The 7,317-nt window shown below is 36.6% G+C and overlaps 1 pseudogene; it reads left to right on the plus strand.

Moving 5' to 3' along the window:
• Window positions 1–5,709: 5,709 nt before the first annotated feature.
• Window positions 5,710–6,893, plus strand: LOC108529188 (HORMA domain-containing protein 1-like; annotated as a pseudogene).
• Window positions 6,894–7,317: the final 424 nt, after the last annotated feature.

Raw genomic sequence — 7,317 nt, forward strand, 5'->3', positions numbered from 1 at the left:
GGTTGTTTATTTAGAAATTTTATTAACAGCCACATATAAGAGAAGAAGAAAGATATATCTGCAAAGGCCCATAAACACTGATCATTCTGGCTTCAAACACAGGAGAGAAGAACAGAGTCACTTCCCTAACTGAACCTGGTTTTTCTAGGTACAGTAAAGTACAGATACCCCTTTCCTGGAGATTCTGAATCCTAACATTACAATTGTATCTTAAGAATGTGTTCAGCTGCTAATAGAAATCCTCCTCCCCAAAATACTGGTTTAAGTAAGGCCTATTTGTTTCAAGCAGAGAAGCCTTGAGTCAAGAGTCAGGCAGGCAAGCATCCACAAAGACATAAAGGCCTAACTTTTTCCATTTGCCACTTTCACCTGCTTAGCATGTGTCATTCATCCTTATGGTCGCAACAGTGGCAGCTATGTTTCCAGACATTATATCTGAAATTCCAGGTGAGAATAAGGGAAAGGCTCGAGTTCAAAATGGACTTTGCTTTTTATTCAGAAAGGGTGTCCTCCTGATGAATTTCTACCTGTAGTTCATTGTCCAGAACCATCCCATGACCAATCACAACTGCAAGTAAGGTAAGAAAAGTGAATTATTTTAGTTGGGCATACTGGAAATAATTGAGAACCATGTAAACAAATGGGGAACAGACAGACAACCAACAACATCTACCATAGGCCACCCCCTTGATTACCCAAGTGACATACCTTAAATTCACAGATACAGAAGGTTGAATGTAAAAGGATAGAAAAAGACATGGCTATGCCAGTATCCAATAAAATAGATTTTAAGGCCAAAAGCTTTACTAGAGATTAAAGAGGCATTTCATAATGATAGAAGTTTCAACTCACCAGGATAATACAGCAATTCTAAATTTTTATAGATGAAATAATATGGGTTCAAAATACATAAAGCAAACATCAAATTACAAGAAGGATTTGACAAATTAACAATTACAGTGGAAGATTTAGCATATCTTTCTCAGAAATAGAACAGTTGCTAATCATTAAGGTTTTCATCTCTTTCTTGTAGAAATTTGCCGAAAACAGAAAGTTAAGTCTCCTATACACAAATATTCCGAAAATTTGGTAGCATTTTCTTTAACATTCCAACCTCAGCTGGCACAGTGTCTATTCCCCAGATCTAGCACGCAACTACCTGCCTATTGTGTGTATCAAGAGTCACTGGATTCCTAAGCTGTAAATGGCTGGGCCCTTTGTTCCTTGTAGTGCTCCTGGCATTGACTTTCGTTTTGGTTCTGGTTCTCAAATGAGAACAACAGTAACTGGCTCTGATTAATTAAATTAAAAGGAGTTTATTTGGAGAATATTGAGTTGCACACATTATTGAGGCAAGGGTTAGAGAACCAGGCCCAAGTATAAGCATTAAGGAGCAATGTACCAAACCATGCAAAATTGGTCTGATAATATTAATGCCACAGTTAACATCCTATTTGCTGGAACTTTTCTTTATTGTACCGCAATTTCCAATAGCATGATATCTCCTTTAGCTAGTAGTTGGTCTTAAAACCAACACTGCTCCGTAAAGCCAACCAAGTGGAAGCTGAGTTTGTTCTACCTCCTAAGGTACTCATTTCTGATTCAAAGTCTTAAATGGGACCATTCTATTTTTCCTGCCTTTATCTTGCTGCTCTGGTACTGTTAGAGCCTGGAATTACTCAAACAAAGCAAGAACACTCAAAAGCGACTGACAAGTCGGAAAACATGGCCAATGTCCACTACACATAGAAATATTACTTATACTTGTCCCCTTGAAAGAGTTAAGTCCCACAAATTGTGATTCCAAGGTGCAAGGACAGAATCATATTCAATGTCATCAGTCTGTTAGAATTGTGAACATGAAGTTAGTATTTATTTAAAAATTAATACACAGATTTAAAAATTATACCTTTTATTTCTGGGGCAATTATTTGTGGGTAATGTCAGAATATGATTTGTTGCAAGCAACAGATAAGTAAGCAATCAACCACACAAACCTCAAACAAATAAAAAGATTTAACAGGAAATTTGATGACATTACATAGTCTCTATCTTTGGGGAAGGGTTACAAGAATCTGAACTTTATTTAATTTCCTTTCCAGGACAAGCAGAAATCATTATGTGGTATTAGTGATAGGGTTCACAGACTATGTGGATGATTTTTTTGAGGGCTCTCATGGATTCAGATGCAACAAAAACTGAAACAACCCAAACACATACATATGCATATATATGTGTTTTTGCATGTGCATATACACACGCTAATTGACATAATAAGGACTGTTTCTGGGATTGTGGAAGGAAATGCACTCTGATTCAGCCTCCCTCAGAGGTCAAAAATGAACATAAAATGACAATTCTGACAGGCAAGTGGAACTATCCCCCTGAAGATAACTGCCAACATTCAGATGAACTTAAACCTTAATTTTTGTAGGGCAGTGGCAGATAGTAGCAAGAGACAAAATTACTCAAGGTAGGGTCTCATAGGTGATTCTCTTGGGTCTCATAGGTGATTCTTCTGGCATGGAACTCCAAGGGGCTGAATAAAGGGGGCCAATAGAAAACAGATTACAAAAATAACTAGTTGTATTAAAACTTAGCATTAGATTTATGGGAGGGAAGGTTTTCTTAATAATTTAATAGGTCAGTACACAGCATTGCAGATTGAATTCATATCAGCTGGGTAGTTCAAAGAAGCTATTAATACTGTTTTAGTTTAGAAGTGTACCAGGTTGGTAGCATCCTCAGGAACTTATAAGAAGGAAATGAAAACAAGCTACCCAATAGCAAGCCAGGCCTCAAGGAATACTTGCAGAGAAAGTTCTAGTAAATGGAAGTTAATTGCCAAAATCACAAGCACCCAAGCAAACACAGCAATATGAATGAGCAGCAGCAGAGTAAACAAATAAATAAATCAAACTAGCAAAACATTTAGATATTAGATTTATCAGTCACACTATAAAATGGCAACACTTAGTATTTTAAAATAATATATGTTTCAAAAGAGAGGATTAAAATACACCAAGGTGCTATAAAATTAACAAGCAACAAGCAGACTTAAAAAAGAATAAAATAAAATTTTGGAAAGGAAAACTATTGAAATACAAATAATGGTTAGGTATGATGGATGATTAAATATGTCATGAGAAGATTAGTGAACTAGATGATGAATCTGAAGAATTTATTCAGAAAGTAACACAATGAGAAAAAAAGAGGAAATATGACAGAAAAGAGGTAGAACAGGGTAAAAAATTCTAATCTAATTTTAAAAGTTGGAGTTCCAGAAATAGAGGAATATGAATGAGGTAGAGGCAATATTCGAAAAAAAATTGAGAAATTTGATGATGTGATGAAAAACATCAATCTATACAGTTGTGAACCTAAAACAGAGTAAATAAAAATAAATGAACATCTCACTTATGTAATTTAAACTACAGAATGCGATAGATTAGCTGAAAAATCTTTAACAACTACATCAATCAAAATAGATTAAAGACTTAAATCTAAGACCCAAAACTATGAAAATACTAGAAAAAAACATCGAGGAATGCTTCAGGATATTGGTTTGAGCAAAGATTTTATTGGTAAGATTTGAAAAGCACAGACAACAAAAGCAGAAATGGCATCACATCCTCTGCACAGCAAAGGAAACAATCAACAAAGTGAAGAGATAGTACACTCAATGAGAGAAAATATTTGCCAACTATCCAACTGACAAGGGATTAATAAACAGAATATGTAAGGAACACAACTCAACAGCAAAATCAAATGACCCAATTAAATAATGGGCAAAATATCTGAATAGCCATTTCTTAAAAGAAGACATACCAATGGCCAACAGATATATAAAAAATGCTCAACATCACTAATCATCAGGGAAATGCAAATCAAAACCATGATGAGATAATATTTCATTCCAGTTAAAATAGATTTTATCAGGAAGATAAAAAATAACAAACGCTGGCAACGATAAGGAGAAAGAAGAACACTCATACCCCATTATTAGTGGGAATGTAAATTAGTACAGCCACTATGCCAAAATAGTATGGAGGTTCCTCAAAAACCTCAAAATGAAACTACCATATGATCCAGCAATCCCATTGCTGGTTATACCTCCAAAAGAAAGGAAATCAGTATAGAGAAGAGATATCTGCACTCCCATGTTTATTGCAACACAATTAACAATAGTCAAAGATATGGAATCAGGAGGTAGAGCAAGATGGCAGAATGGAAAGCTCTGCCAATTGTACTTTCTGCAAGGACACCATATTAACAACTATCTACAGAAAAAAAAGCACCTTAATAAGAACCAAAGATCAGGTGAGCACTCACAGTACCTGCTTTTAACTTCGTATCACTGAAAGAGACACTGAAGAGGTAGGAAAAACAGTCTTGAGTTGTGGACCCCAACTCTCCCCATCCCCTGGCAGCAGAGGCGTGGTGCAGAGAGCATTTCTGTGCACTGGCAAGAGGGAGAGTGTGGTAATTGTGAGGCATTGAACTCAGCACTACCTGTTACAGCAGAAAGCAAAACTGAACCAAACTCAGCTGACACCGACCCACAGAGAGAGCATTAAACCAGCCCTAGCCAGAGGGGAATTGCCAATCCCAGTGGTCCAAACCTGAGTTCCCACAAACCTCGCTACTGGGCTGAAGGTATTCTGGGGCCCTGAATAAACTTGAAAGGCAATCTAGGCCACAAGAACTGCAACTTCTAGGCCAGTCCTAGTGCTGAACTGACCCCAGAGCCAGTGGACTGGGGGCACTTACTGAGTTACCAGCAGGGGTGGCTAATGGAGTGCTGGCATTACTCCTCTCCTAACCCCAGGCTGCACAGCTCACAGCTCCAAAAGAGCCCCCTTCCTTTTGCTTGAGGAGAAGAAAGGTAAAAGTGGGAAGGACTTTGTGGAATGGAGATCATCATGTTAAGTCAAACAAGCCAGGCATTGAGAGACAAACTTTACACATTCTCACTTATTTGTGGGATCTACAAATCAGAACAATTGAACTCATGGGGATAGACAGTAAAAGAATACTTACTGGAGACCGGGAAGGGTAGTTGGGGGTGTTGGGGAGGTGAACATGGTTAGTGGATACGAAAAATAGTTGGAAAGAATGAATAAGACCTACTGTTTGCTAGCACAACAGAGTGACTATAGTTAATAATAAATTAATTGTACATTTTCAGACAACTAAAAGAGTATAATTGGATTTTTTTTTTTTTTTTTGTAACACAAAGGATAAATCCTTGAGAGGACAAATATCCCATTTTCCATGATGTGATTATTATGCATTGCATTCCTGTATCAAAACATCTTATGTACCCAATAAATATATACACTTAGTATGTACCCACAAAAATTAAAAATAAATAATTGAAATATTGGAATTAACCTAAGTGTCCATCAATGGATGAAGGGATACAGAAAATGTGGTACAAAGAAAAGAGATAAATGTTTGAGGTGATGGATATCCCAGTTACCCTGATTTGATCATTACACATTGTATACAGGTACCAAAATATTGCATGTACCCTCAAAATACACTGAAGCGGCTTCATTGTCTGGGGTAACACCCGAGGTTTGTTGTCTCACGACCACGGAGATCAAATATGTGGACACACAAAGAGTGAGATTAAGAGTGGAAATTTTCCGGGGCCTGCCCCTCAGACATAATTTTGAATTAAAGAAAATATTTTATCAGAAGAAGATGGCCACTACCCAGTTGCAGAGGACTTCCATGACTGCACTGATATTTCCCAATAAGATATCACCTGAACACCAGTCTTTGGTGTTAGTGAAGAGGCTCCTAGCAGTTTCAGTATCCTGTATCACATATTTGAGAGGAATATTTCCAGAATGTTCTTATGGAACCAGACATCTAGATGATCTTTTGGTCAAAATACTGAGAGAAGATAAAAATTGCCCAGGATCTACACAGTTGGTGAAATAGATGCTAGGACATTATGATGCTTTACAGAAAAAATACCTAAGGATGGCTGTTTTAGCTATATACACAAACCCAGAAGATCCTCAGACAATTTCAGAATGTTACCATTTCAAATTCAAATATGCCAACAATGGACCACTCATGGACTTACTTCATAAGTAAAAACCAAAGCAACAAATCTAGCATGTCATGTACTGACACCAAGAAAGCAAGCATTCTCCTCATTCGCAAGATTGATATCCTAATGCAAAATCTGGGGCCTTAACCTAATGATGTTTGTTTGACCATGAAACCTTTTTACTATGATGAACTTACACCCCTAGATTACCAGCCTCCCAGTTTTAAGGATGGTGATTGTGAAGGAGTTATATTTGAAGGGAAGCCTAGGTATTTAAATGTGTGTGAAGTCTCAACACCTTTTCACACCTTCAAAGTAAAAGTGACCACTGAGAGAGAACAAATGGAAAATATTGATTCAACTCTACTATCACCAAAACAAATAAAAACACGACTTTACAAAATCCTGAGGGACAAAGACGTAGAAGATGAACAGGAGCATTATACAAGTGATGATTTGGACATTGGAACTAAAATGAAAGAGCAGAAAAAAAAACCCTGGATTTTCTGAATTAGGATAATCAAATTTAGTTTTTGAGGAAGATGAAATTATGAGGTATAAAGAAAGTCCAGATCTTTCCATTTCTCACTCTCAGGTTGAGCAGTTAGTCAATAAACCATCTGAACTTGATATGTCTGAAAGCGAAACAAGAAGTGGAAAAGTCAGAATAAAATGGCAAATGGAAATCAACCAGTAACATCTTCCAAAGAAAATCGGAAGAGAAGTCATCATGAATCTGGGAGAATAGTCCTCCATCACTTTGATTCTTCTAGTCAAGTCAGTACCAAAAAGGAGAAAGTTTAGTGAACCAAAGGAACATATATAAAAATAATTTTTCTTCTACATGTTTGCAAAATTATTCTCAACATTTAAACTGAAGGACACTATATTACATTTCTCTAACTCTGAAAATGTATATGTAGTTTAAAGCAGTTTGTACACTAAAATTAAGTTGTTGGCTATCATACTGTGGTCCTTAATCTTGAGATAAATCCAACAGAACTTTTGAATAAAAGCAAAAGTACAAATGAAAAAAAAGAGTGGGAATTTAATAGGTGAAAAAAAGATAATACCTTTCTGCTACAGAGAGGGGTCCCTGAAAAATGGATTGCCGATCTACAATGAAATGCAGGTGCTTTTTTTTTTTTTTTTTTTTTTTTTTTTTCTTTTTTTTTTTTGGGACGGGAAGTCTCGCTCTGGTCGCCCAGGCTGGGATGCAGTGGTCAGATCTCAGCTCATTTGAACTAGTC

This window comes from Rhinopithecus bieti, unplaced genomic scaffold, assembly GCF_001698545.2.
Source record: "Rhinopithecus bieti isolate Rb0 unplaced genomic scaffold, ASM169854v2 scaffold_4709, whole genome shotgun sequence".
Lineage (NCBI taxonomy): Eukaryota > Metazoa > Chordata > Mammalia > Primates > Cercopithecidae > Rhinopithecus > Rhinopithecus bieti.